Source organism: Micropterus dolomieu, linkage group LG21 (assembly GCF_021292245.1).
Source record: "Micropterus dolomieu isolate WLL.071019.BEF.003 ecotype Adirondacks linkage group LG21, ASM2129224v1, whole genome shotgun sequence".
Lineage (NCBI taxonomy): Eukaryota > Metazoa > Chordata > Actinopteri > Centrarchiformes > Centrarchidae > Micropterus > Micropterus dolomieu.
In genome coordinates, this window is record NC_060170.1 from 32,908,379 (window position 1) to 32,921,838 (window position 13,460).

The 13,460-nt window shown below is 40.2% G+C and overlaps 1 long non-coding RNA gene across 2 annotated transcripts in view; it reads right to left on the bottom strand.

Annotated features, from left to right (window-relative positions):
- Nucleotides 1–1,403: 1,403 nt before the first annotated feature.
- LOC123960736 overlaps nucleotides 1,404–13,460 on the bottom strand; it is a 19,782-nt gene continuing 7,725 nt past the window's right edge. For both annotated transcript variants that reach the window (XR_006822594.1, XR_006822593.1), the window contains 2 exons: nucleotides 11,721–11,761; nucleotides 1,404–2,688 (listed from right to left, as the gene is read on the bottom strand). This is a non-coding gene — a long non-coding RNA (uncharacterized LOC123960736). The remainder of the gene's footprint in view (nucleotides 2,689–11,720; nucleotides 11,762–13,460) is intronic.

The window sequence follows — 13,460 nt, forward strand, 5'->3', positions numbered from 1 at the left end:
AGCTAGCTGCTAACTTTGTTTGCTTTTTTGTCAGAAACATCTGCCTGCTACATCTGCCGCTGCTGATGAGACCTGAACCAGTACAGTTTCAGGGCTTAAACCCAAAACAATGAGCTGAAAGACACTACAATGCTCTGCAGAGCTGGGGGGGGACTTCAAAGATGCGGAGTGACCCCTTTCACATTATTTATAGCCATTTCATCTTTGTCATTATGAAAATATTGATTAAAAACTTTAATATTTAAAAAAATGTTTTTGTGACTTTAATGATGCAGTCAACACTTACTTTATACTTAAATACCTAACATTAGTTCCAATCTATAGAGACCGTTATAATTTCATTTTACCAAGTATGATCCTTAAGCCCAGTGTAAGAATTTCAGCTCTTGGAGAAATGGCTATGGCGTTATGTGCATGTGTTGAAGATGGATGTATTAAACTGTAAACTCTTGTGAATGTACAAATAATCTCTTAAAAATATAAGGGCATGTGGGTAAATCCTTAGCAATAATAAAGTGGACTAAGCTCACTGTAAAGGGAACTATGGGAAGCTAAGGTAAAACAAACACTGGCAAGCAGATAAGGCTGGTTTGATCCACTGTGTGAACTGCAGACCAAAGGCCCTCTGATGCTGTCTCTGTGTTGCCTTATAGATAAAAGCCAGACCACAATAAGGCCACTGCATTCAGCTACCACAGTGAGTTATTCTCTTGTGTCAAATGTGTTTCTGTTGAGTTGCTTGTTTGTTTATTGGTGGTTTGTCCCTTTGGAATTTGAGATCTGATCCTACGCTTACAGTAAACCCTGCGACAAAGGGAGAAAAGTGTTCAGCTTTCCTCTGTTTGATTTTGTTGTCTGGATGTAACAGGTGAAGATTAAGAGAGGGAATTCACTCTCATTATAGACAACTACGACAGGTAAGATGTTATGTAAAAGTGTATTTTCAATAAGAGACAGTGACTGTAAATTGTTTGAATATGGTTTGCTATTCATGTACATGTGGCATGCGTCTTATGTTTATGTGATTTTGACTAATTGCAAGGAAACAGATTTACTTCCAAGGAAAACGCTTACTCAGAAACTTTTTTTTTCTAAAAGCACATACCCAGATTGTCTGTGTCAGGCAGGGGCTTTGAAACACTCTGACTTTAATGTTTTGAACCTAAACTGGGCCAACTGAGAGGTGCAGGCAGAAAAAGACTGCTCTCATCACAGCAGATCAGATGGCTGGGTTATGCATTACTGCCATCTAATGGTTACAGAGCTATAAAACACTGACTTTACACACTTCCAACACAGTGTATTGGTAACTGTGTCAGCTCTGAACATAAGCTGTAGCCCTGTAAAATAATGGTATGATTTAATGTTTTACAAGCATTTTAATAACCACAAACGCATTGTTGTTTAAAGGCAAGGCAAGTTTATTTGTAGAGCATTAAAGAAATAATGAGCTAAATCCCAAGCACACTGCTCCACAGAGGTGGTCTCTCACTGAGAACATTTTCTTCTGTTCCTAATCCTTTTCTGTTCAGACACCTGTCCAATCATTGTTTGGTAACAATTAAAATCATGAGCTCATTCAACCTTATCTGATCATGCCACACCACCTCTTTTGTATCAGCTGCTTAAAGCTCTTTGTGGCCATATTACATGTATCAAACATCAAATAATGGCTGCAGCTGGCTCGTGGCTGTGTGTACAGTGCAATAACTCATAAACATTGCATTATCCCAACAGCAAAAAGCACAATGGGGACGGCAAAGAGTATCGGTTTCACAAGCACTGGTTAAACAGTGCTCCTAATGTAAGGAAATACTGACTGAGTGGCGGCGGGGAGGCAAACACACACTTAAAAGCAGAACGTTGATACACTCTATCCGCTGTCAGAACAATTCACCTGCTGCCATCTTTCAGCGCCTCCATTCATGGCTTCGCCATCTCTTTTCTGTCAGTGCAAATTGACATGTCATCACTTGACTATATTGATCAAACCTCAGGTGCAAAGTAGAGGCCCCCGCTGGACACCTTACTTCTTTTTTTTTTTGTCAAGCATTTTAGAGCCTCCCCGTTTCTTCAATGATGTGACGCGCTCTGCCTCTTTGGAGTTCTGTGTGGGTAAACACAGAGCTGAAAGCTCCTATAGAAAACACCACAAAACTTGCTTTAAACTGTAGCTAGCTGGCTTTCAGTGCCGTACAAACACAGAGCTAATGTGATGCCGGCTAACCCCGGTGCCCACAGTGGTCACACTAGTGTGGTCCGCTGACAGCTCCTGTTAAGACTCTATTGTGTGGACATGGCTATGGAAGACAAGAGGGGAGGTAGTTAAAAGCACAAAGGGGACACCGGTACACCCTCCTTTCTTTCTGTCTCTCATCACAGCTGCCTTTTCTTCTGACTGCTGCCCTGTCGATCATCCTCCATGAATGGGGATCCCGAGGCCTCTCCTCAGCTCTTGAGGACGGAGGGTGGTGGGGAGTCTGGAGAGGGGGGCTCACCAAACTCCTGGACTGCCAAAGACAGGTGCAGGCCAAGATATGAGAGGCTCATAATGGTGCTGACAGATAAGTTGCTCTCAGAGACTCTGGATGGAGCTCAGTGGCTTCCTCAGTTGCTCCAGTGCGGCTCTTCCTCTGGTCGTTTGTATCAGGCTAACCGCTGGAGCAAAGGTGTTGTTGTGCCTTGTCACTTTGCATATGTTCAAAGCAAAGGAAAGAAAAATAACCATGTAGTAAGGATGTATCTGTTTCCTTTGTGGTGTGATTCAACTAACCCCAACTCAGTTTAGTCACATTGGTGCAAAAACTTTCTACTTTCATAGGTCAAGCTTTTGTGTTTAGAAGACTTTCATCATCAAATATGTGTAACCAAAGTTGTCCAAATAATTAAAAACTTATGTAACAGATCTTTTTCACTATTGATGTTGCCCTCATTTTATTTCCCTAGCTGTAAACATTTGGCTAATAAATATAAATAAGGATAACAAATTGTTAGATTAGATCATTAAACAAAAGTTAGTTAGTGCTGATAACTTTGTGCTCAGATTGACGGAAATTCGCTCAGGACGGTGAAGACGCCTCAGTGTGAATGAAAAAATGTGCACCTGCAGCGAGCTACCTTACAGTTAAAGTCGATACAGTTGGTACACTGGCTGTTTAGGGGCGAATAAAAACAAACTGCACAGAGGGTCCAGTGGTATTTGTGCAAATGACGCAAGGCAAAAATTTGCTTTGCTTTCTGCCTAAACTCGCCTTTAGATTGTTGACTCATTACAAAGGGAGAAAGTTCTGTTAACTCACGTGGAATTTACTCTATGATTTCTCTATATAATAAATAATATTAAACTAACTCAAAATTTATCATTAGCTCAGTGTAATTAGATATCTTTTTCAGGTTGAAATCAGGTTAACTGAAGTTGTCCAGTCATCACTTTCATAACTCACAATCATGAGTTCAGTCTTGTAACTTAAAGGGACGAGATGACTAAATGTCCGGCTGATTGTCTATTCAAATTTACTTGTTTAAATTCTATAGAAACATTTTTGCATAGCAGCATATAATTCCCAGTATGCATTGTTTTTCAGTTTAAAATTCAGGTCAGCTAAATAAATGTGCTACTTGATAATGATCATGCCTTTGAGCTATATAGCACAAGCAGAAACCAGGATCTAAATGAGACACAGTCAATTATTGAAAAATACTAAGTTTAAACAGTACAGTGTAAAATTGAAGGTTAGTCCAACTTAGAGTATGTAACAGTGGTGGACAAACTCAAGGGCTAAATTTAAGACCTTAAGTCAAATTTTAACTTAAACTTAAAACTTTAGTGAAGTTTGTTGCCATAAAAATTCAGTTTTCCCCACTTTTCCAATTTCTACAGAGCATGGGAGCTGCTATAAAGCTATCATGAAGGGATGTACTTTGTACCAAACTGTTCACCAAAATGTTTCACGTCCTGTTTTGGGAGACTTAATCAGGCTTTCCATATTAAAAAATGCTAAAGGTCACTGAGGTCACAGAGACAAAGGCCTTTATGAGGGGAGTGGAAGCCCTGTGTGCCAGGGATGACAGATGCCGAGACGTGATTGGCCTGTTCCTGCACGGATGGGATTCGCTGTCAACAGGTCCCAATTAGTCCAATCAGAGTGGAAGGAAACAGCACAGAAAGGATACTTTGTTAGTGCCACTGTTTGTGAAGCTGGAGGCAAAAACAAAACACAATCACTAGTTCTTTCTCCCCACCCCACTGGCCATTATACGGCGGCAAATTAACTTGGGATTTAGACTTGTAACGTTACTTTGTTGACACATGCTGCGGCACGGGGGCTACATTGTTACAGCCTTTAATGTTGCTGTTGATGTAAATATTGCCTTCTGCTTTGCTTTTGTGTTTCTGAATAGTATTCAATGAGCAGAGCGACTTCCTGACACAAATGTGTCATCGAGGACCTTTCAGATCGCGCACGAACGCAGCCGCAATCTAGCCAGCAGGCTGTTCCTATGAAATGTTCATGTGAGAAAAAGTCAGAGTCAGGGCAGCCAATAAGAGGGATGCAACACAGACAATGGATGCTGAGTCATTTTTGCAAAATAAAACCGTGGACTGAAATTGTGAGAAAGATTTTGAAGCACTGCAGGAAACAGGCAATCAGAGAATGTCCTGCTGCATTGAGAAGACTTTAAAAAGCCATATGGAAAATGGTATAAAAATAGATGAAGTGTTGATAATTTTCTCTGTTGGATTAAAAGAAAACAAGCACAATAATCCTCTAATGTGATCACTTCAGCTGCGATCAGCTACATTTTAAGGAGCTGGAAATAATACAGAGGACTTTGCTGAATAGCATGCAGATAACATTATATTTACTGAGAAACAGGAAATCTAATATTGCACTAAGATTTATTTAAGCACATACCCATCCCGGGACCTTGACATAACTAGCTAATTAGCCAGGGTTTATTGAGTGATGGGGCATTGACCCCTTGACCTGAGGAAGTCATTTAGATGAAGAGGCACTGAAGGTCTGATTCATGATCAGAATCTCAGTGGAGTCTTGATACCAGGGACATAAGAGGTGAGGATGGACGGGTAATTGGCGAGGTGGGGCATGCATGTCTTCTGGACCTGCCACTCCCTCCTATTTTAGTTGTTTTAGGATCAGTGTATAAAAGTACAATTAAGGACATACATACCCAAAGGCAATATGCCCATTTAGAGAAAACTGTTGTTCATGTAATATGCTCATTTATGCAACTATCACTCCTTGTCCATTTTGAATTTTGTTCAGTGATTAATGTGTAAAGTCTCACATGAATCAGATGAATTCTGATGTGATTATTCGAAGCTATGCTAAACAAAAAGTCTGAAATTGAAAATGCCACAATGACTCATTCAAAAACCTGAATAATTGGATGATATGGCCTGTGTCTCATCTCAGAAAAATCCAATCCAATGTACATTTTCACATCTACTGAAGTGATTTTACTGGCGTCTCACACAAAGAGAATGTGTTCTTTCCTGAAGACATCAGGTTTTGGTTTGTAATTCTTGGTGTAGAGACACAGGGATTGTTGTGGATATGGTTTAGAGGTCATGTATTATTTTGTACAGCATATTATTTTGGGGGCTGTCTGGGCCCTTGAAAAACCTTCCAACTAATATTATTACAGACATCCTATTGGAGCGTATTGTTGCGAATGGCCAGAGCAGCAGACAGATGCCAGCCTCCCGTGGCCTGATCCTGGATTCTTCAGATATGGATTTTCCACTGTGCAAGTGTACCATGACACACACTGACTACCACACTGTGGCATGTTTTTCCATAGTGTTGTGCAGTTTGGTTTGGTTAAGCTAAAAATCTCAAAAATGTATTGCTTGTACAACACAACAGTGATCCAACCTACTGCCTGACTACGATGACTGGATTTTCTCTTTGCTCTTATGACCACTCAGCGTTCGGCTGGCCATTCCTGCAAAATATCCTTGGAAAGAAAGACATTTTATGTTTCCAGTGTGATGAAGCTGCAAAGATAGCCTGAGTAAGAATATTCTTTATGACAGGAAATAGATTGCCACCCTTTAGAAATCCAATGAAAAGGGGACACCATATTTCTCATACTGACAAAAACACAACTTATGAGAGAAAACAGGATTCTGTCCTCACTACTGTACGTTATGATAAAATACTAGTTGCTAGTGCGCAAATATCCATCAGACTCACTTCATTACAGCAGTACATGCCTGTAAAAGTCCCCTTCTTGGCTAGGCTTAGTGTTACTTCATTGGGATGTTTGAGCTTCACTGTGAAAAGCAACCGGTTCATGCTTCACATACGGACGGATGGTCAAGGCCCCCTTGGCATCAGCTTGTAACGCACCGGGAAGCCCCTTAAGCGTCATAGTTCAACGTACTGGGGGAATCCCTTAGCATAATTAATGAATGCTAAAAGTAGGTTTAGCATAGAAATAACAGAAAAGTTTGAGCAAGAAGGTGGTTGGGATGGACAGGTGAGTCAGACTTACCTACTAACCCAGGAGGCCGGTGTTTGTTTCGTTTGTTTCCCATGTAAAACAAAAAGTCATCATTGATTGTTTTTAGTTACGTAATTAGCATAAGTTACAAGTTATTAGAGCCCGACCGATATGGGTTTTTGGGGGCCGATGCCGATATTTAAGTGAAAAAGAGCCGATTTATGAGCCGATATTTAGATTTAGAGAATGATTTGGATAGTGGACCCCTTTACTGTATAAACTACACTTAGAACAGGCCGATATTGAAAGCTGGTATGTATGTGGGCTATAAAACCTTTTACTAAATGGATTATGTTAATAAAATAGAAAACAGTCTCTAAAAGTGAACATGTAAACAATAGCACATCAATAAGTATTTGTCGCTGGAATGTGCAACTTTTTCAGCCGTCTGTAAACTGAGAGAGAATGAGCATGTGTATTTCACTTTACACATAATCCGCCATAATTCCAATGTAGCAAATTCACATCCAGTTCATCCCTTTACCAGCACTCTTTAATTCTAACCAAAGCTACGACAAACCATTTCTCATCATCTAAATCATGCCTTCTATGATACAGTGAGCTGCTGTTGAATGCATCAAATACAACATGACTCTCTACAACGAGGACTTGCAACTTTGAGATTTAATTTAACTAACGTTATAACTGTTATAATTCCTGTTACGGCTCTACAGCGTTTAGTCAGAGCCGTACAACGTCACACAAAGAGCCTGAGCTACAGGAAGTCGTGTTATTTTCTTTTACAGCTCACGTTTATTTTAAATGTCCACTCTGGTTTAATAATTTCAGACATGCAGACTATAACTGCAGACAGGCAGCTCAGAGATATATTTAGAATACACCAGAAACTATAGTTTAACGGCTCATTAACGTTAGCGCTCCTCCACTGATAAACACGGCATTAGCTTTGCGGCTAATTTAGCAACGTTAGCTGCTGTAAAGTTATGTGATTTTGGAAAATATATAGAAGTGATGAACTAGCGACAAATGTGGACCGTTCGCTAGAATTGCCGCACGGTTTGAAATAATTGTACAGTTATGTCTGTCAACACCCAGCTACCGTAACATTAACCTGCTGTGAGCGGGTAGGAAGCCGGGGTAGTGCAGTCAAAAACGGGAGGGTTAGCAAGTCATGAATGTTTTCAGCATAGGAGACGTGACTGGGTCTGTTTTTATTATAATTATTATAATTATTAAAACACCGACTCACCGCTAACACAGCCCTCTGCGTGTTTGGTTTCTACTTGTTGCAGTAAGCTCTGGTAAACTCCGGTCAGCTGATTTTTTTCTTCTGTGTTTTTTGTGGTGGTCAGCTGGTCGCCCTCTGGTGGGCAAACTGTGCAACACCCATGACATGAGTGAAGGATCTGACTCTATGTTTCTTTTTTAATAGTCATATATCTGCCGTTACAAACGACCGATGCCAATTAAATGCAATTAGCTCATATTGGCCGATAATATCGGCCGGCCGATAAATCGGTCGGGCTGTATAAGTTATGTTACTTAACTTTATGTAACTAATGTCATGTAAGTAACATTGTTATTTTAACCCAAAACACAATGTTTTCCTAAACTTAACCAAGTGGGTTTGGTGCCTAAAACTAACCATTACTAACCTTTACTACACAATGTTATTTAGAAATGTATTATATGACAACTTTGGAAGCCAATCATGGCTCTGCTCTACACGTTTTGTAAATCATTTAATAGAACACAGCCTTCAGTGATTTGTCACTTGTTTCTTGTTTTGTCACTGTTCTTGACTAACACCTATTTTCCAGTGATCAAAAGAGCATCTGATCACTCAGACATCATGTAGTTTACCTTTCCAAACATCACAGAGAGGGAAAAAAACATCTGAAATGCTAAAATAACTTTTCTCTTTTGATGGACCACTTTGCAAAACAGCTGAGTCTCAGGAGTGCGTGACAGCCTGGAAGAAAAAGTACATTGTTATGAAGTGCCAGTCACTGGTTTAAGTCACTGTGCTTTCTCACCGTAAGGGGATACACTGAGATTGGAGGTTATTTTAGGGTTCACAGTCACATCTAAGCACCTCAGGGATCTGTTTTTTCTTTGGTATGTCTGAAGGACGACACTAAAGAATCTCTTTAAGTTCAAAGCCCAGAGATCAAACACACTGCATCCATAGCACGAAGGAGCGCAGTCACATGGATCTCAATCACTGTCTGTCCTTAAAACCAGCAGGCCCAGAGAAGTAGCTGAGTGCTATAAGTAACTGGCCCCACAGGTACTGCTGACTATCTTGCAAGAACTTTCTGTTCCCGTGGCTATTAATCAGAAATACTGTGGGGGCCAATCACGCACCACTGGGGCCCCTGTCATCCCCAAATCCTGAGTCTACTATAGGACCAGGCTAGGACCAGGACCAGAGCTGGGGTGTCCATAGATACTGCCAGATGATAGAAAGGACTATGGGATGGGAGAATTAATTATCAATGGCCTTAATCTCAAGGCACCACGGGTCAGCTCCATGAAGATTTTTTTCTCCCCTTTTCCAAAACATTAAGCCCAAGGCATCCTTTATTATGGGCTGAACACGTACTCTTAAACAACCAGGCGGAAATGTTTAAGGGTCCTCTGAGATTTCCCCTTAAGGCATAATTCTGAGAAAGCAGTGAACAATATGTCATTTTATATGGAGTGTAAGAGTGAGTAATCTATCTTGAGTCTTTTATTTATTTTTATTTTTTACTTGTTCTTAAGTCATAAACACAGGAAACAAAACAATTTAGACCTGATTTAGAAAATGGATTACCAGATTTTTTATTTTTTATTTGTCTCTAAGGGCTTCTGTAAGATATAGATTAACTAAACAAACAACATGCTACGAAATCTGCAGTTTCTCAAGAGGAAAATTCTCAATTTACTGCTGTTATTCTCTCTAAAGCTATAAAGTTGTCTGTAAAGATTCTCAGTCATCCAGGTCATAGTTCTCCAAATGGCTAAATCAAGGGCAACTGTACTTGGTTGAAGGTACTCCGACAGTTCTGCTCTTGGATGAGAGGTACAAGTATTTTCAACCAAGTCCAGTTGCCCTTGATTTAACCCTCCTTGGTTAAAGCTACGAAGCTATGTTTTTTAGTTTCTTTTTTATTAATGGTTTTTGGAATACCTATTTAAAAAGGTAAATAAGGGTTTGCTTAAGCAAAGCACTGTTTGCATAGATTTTATCTAACCATTAAATTTTTTGGAAAAGTTGCCTGAGAATGTTTGTTCTTATGACCAACATTCAGCTTCAGTAATGCAGTTTCAGTGATTCTTCTGTTGATAGTTGACCTGATCAGGCCTGGTGATCGTTTGACTTTGCTGCCTTCTAGTCACAGTTTCAATGTGACTCCACCACTGGAGGCAGTTTATAGGTGGAGGAAGTGAAGATATCTCTATCCCGAAGCTACATTCCTCCTGTTAGTCTGACTGACTGATCTGTTGCAAAGAGACCTTTGATGCTAAAGATGATGCACCAAGTAGCTCACCTGTTTGAACAGTCAGGAGAGGATCGAACACAACCAGCTGCCAGTCAAACACAATTTAGTGGAAGTGCCTATCTAGCCTGAAGCGGGGGGGGTCCCAGGGATCAACATACCTGGCCAGCACAGACAGAATAAAGTGAATGTCTGAGAGCTAAATGGCCCTGACAGGGCTATGAAACAGCAGGGAGGTATAGTCACATATACAGCCCGTGTTTGTGCAAGTGGGTCTGAAAGAGTTTGAAGTGGGCTGTTACACATCTACTGCAGTGAACGACACACCTTCCCAGTCTTAATAAGACCCTGCGTGCAGATAAACCAGCAACTCCTCTGTTATTCTTCCAGCAGCTTCCCTATAGGCAGCCAGCCACAGCACACAGACACAAGTACACACATATACTCTCACATTTATGTATGTAGGCTAGGTAGACACACAGAGGTTGATGAGTTACGGGTCATTGATGGAGAATATGGTTAGACGTATCATGTTTCAAAATGTATAATTTTAATGCAAAAAATAAAAGTATAGGTGTTTCTTTCATACTGCTCCAGGGTGAAAAAAGCATCTGAAACTTCACTTACAATGTAATTCTTTATGAGGAAACTCAAAATTAGTATGAGAACAAATGTAAAACAAACAATATGTATGTGTATCTACACAATGAGTATGTAACATTAAGTATAAGTAATATAAATTAGCATTGGTAGCATAGGTGCCATTTACACTGGGAATGCTGGGGACATGTGTCCACCACTTTTTGAAATGGCTGATTTTGTCCCCGCCACTTTTTGAAAGCATTTGCTAAAAGTTTTCTGAAAATTAGCTCGCAACAAGAAACGTTAATAAAAATAAAATTCTGTGAGAAAGGTTTACTTGCACAATAGGAAAACATGAAATGTAACGTAGAAGAAACAGATCTGCTTTGCCCAAAAAAGTAACTTAGGCTAAAAAAACAAGCTGCTGATTACTGTATTATTATTATTATATTTGATAATATTTTTATATTCTGAATTGTCACCGGCCACATGAATTTTGTTTCCCTTCATTTAAATAAAGACATTTCCACCATAAATTGGTGCAGAAAATGTCTCTAGAAAGCAGGAAATTAAGAGTTTAATGCTCAAAATCTTCTGGGGGAGGACACCCAGAACCCCCCCCCCCCCCCCCCCCCCCCCCCCCCATCAAATAGTCTATTTCATTAATGAATTTTTCTTATAAATAACATTGGAGTATCTTCTTGTCTTGTTCTCGGTACTCCAATATTGTGCTAAGAGTTTCATCACTCCCCTAATCTGAGCCCCTAAATGTCCCCATCACTTTTCAACACAAAATGACGTCCTTGATTGGTAGTATTCACAAAAAAATGTGTATTTGTAATGTGTAGTAAAATATAACTTCTCTGCACACAGATAACCTCCCTCATACCTCTCAGACAGCTCTGCTGTTGTGTCTCTTCTATATTTCTTTTTAAATTAATAAGGTCCCATGGGTGCTCTAGTTTGTAATTTATGGTCAAACAAAAACCGTTGAGACAAGGACTTATGGGCTGTGAATTGTTTGTGTTAGCTGCCCCATAAAAGGCATTACCTTGTCAGCTTCAGCAGTGTGCGGACTTAAAAGTGAGAAAGGCAGAGTGTGTATATGAGTGTGTGTGTTGAAAATCAGCTGCAGTCCATATGGGCAGGCGTTTAGCTTACCTCTTGCCAAATGTCTGAACTGCTGCTGGACCGAGAGAAAACTGTAAGATGGTGAGATGAGAAATAAGAGGAAGAAAAAATGCCCAGCAATCTCAGAAAATTCAGGACTAAATGATAATAATGACTGGCATTTATAGTAATCTAACAGTGTCATAAATCCAACATCTAATCCATTCAGGGAGCAGTAGTTTAGAAAGCTTTAGAGTGAATACTACTAAAAACTCATTTCCTAACAGTTTGAAATATAAATATAAAAATAATATCAGCTCAAAGTCGACTTATCCAGAGTGAGATGGGTGAGTCTCCCTTTTAAAACGGTTTTGTGACAACAAAGGTTAGTAGATCTTGTCATCATGGTTACATAACCACAATTTATTTGGCTTAACCACAATCTTTCCCTAACAGTAACCATACTGTAATATGTAGTAGATAATGTTGGCATTGGATGTAATTAACGTTACAGCGTTACTCTGGGATTTTGCACAATTGTCTGCTATTGATGTTCTTGTCTGGCTATAGGTTTGAGATACAGTTGAAAACTCCAGAAAAAAGCTATTGTTTTGTCAAACTACTATATCCAAGGTCAAGAATTAACTTTCATACTTCAAGCCAACATGGATGAGAAGTCCTAAAACCACTTTTGTCAACATCTCTATGACAATTGAGGAAACTCGAGTTGAATCTTGAGTCACTATAGTATAAACTACTATTTAAAAGGACAAGAATTCACTTTCATACAGTTTTTAGATGAACATAACGACAACATTCAAACTGCAATCTGCAAATGCTCTCAGTTTTACAGCATATACTCCAGGAGCATGTACTCTAAACAAAGTCTATTAATGTTTCCTGTAGTTTGATAGGCAGAATATGGAGCCAACAATGACAGTAGCTATACTGAGGGCTCATTTCCCACAGCGGCCGCCCACACTAAATATATATGCAGTCAGAGCTTTGGACAAAAGCACTCACCAAATGTCATTACGGATGTTATTAGCAAGACACCTTCTCCTCTGTCAACGTTAACACGATTAACATGCTAAACTGTCCTTGTAATTCTCATAAATGCACTAATGGAAATGGTATTCTCATCAAAACGAACCACCAAAGTCCAATTTGCAGATGTACCATTAAATCTGTAATCACTGCTAACTCTGAGGTAATTCAACCCATGAAATATGGACGATGACTTACCACCATGTGAGACGACAGCGAGTTTGAGCTTGTTTCCCAGGCTGTTTTTAGATGTGTTATGATTGTGGGCATCAGTCATAATGCCAAGGTCATGGCTTCTAGATGGCTTTTCCACTATTAGACCTCATTATAGCTCATTAGACCTCAGCTGCTTGTCTCTTCACCCCTCATAACACGCTCACCCACACATTTATACACATATAACCCCTGCTCCGGATGGACAGTCGCACATGCACAGACAAACACACACATACAATACACAAACACAAATACAGCAGCCCCTGCCACCCCTATCAAACACACCCCAACCATGCCAAATGGCAAATAGCGGTGGCTGAGTGTTCCTAGAAACTGGTGTTTGGTAAACGGAGAAGGCTGGGAGTCAGAGAGTGGAGGGGGCGAGGGCAGCAGGTGGTTCGGTTTCAGGTCCCACTGGGTGCATTCCCTCACTCTAAACCACAGGCCAAGGTAGCGCGGCTGTCTGGAAAACAAGTTCATCAACATCTCCTGACACACTGCTGGGAGAAGGGGGGGGGGGGGGGGGGG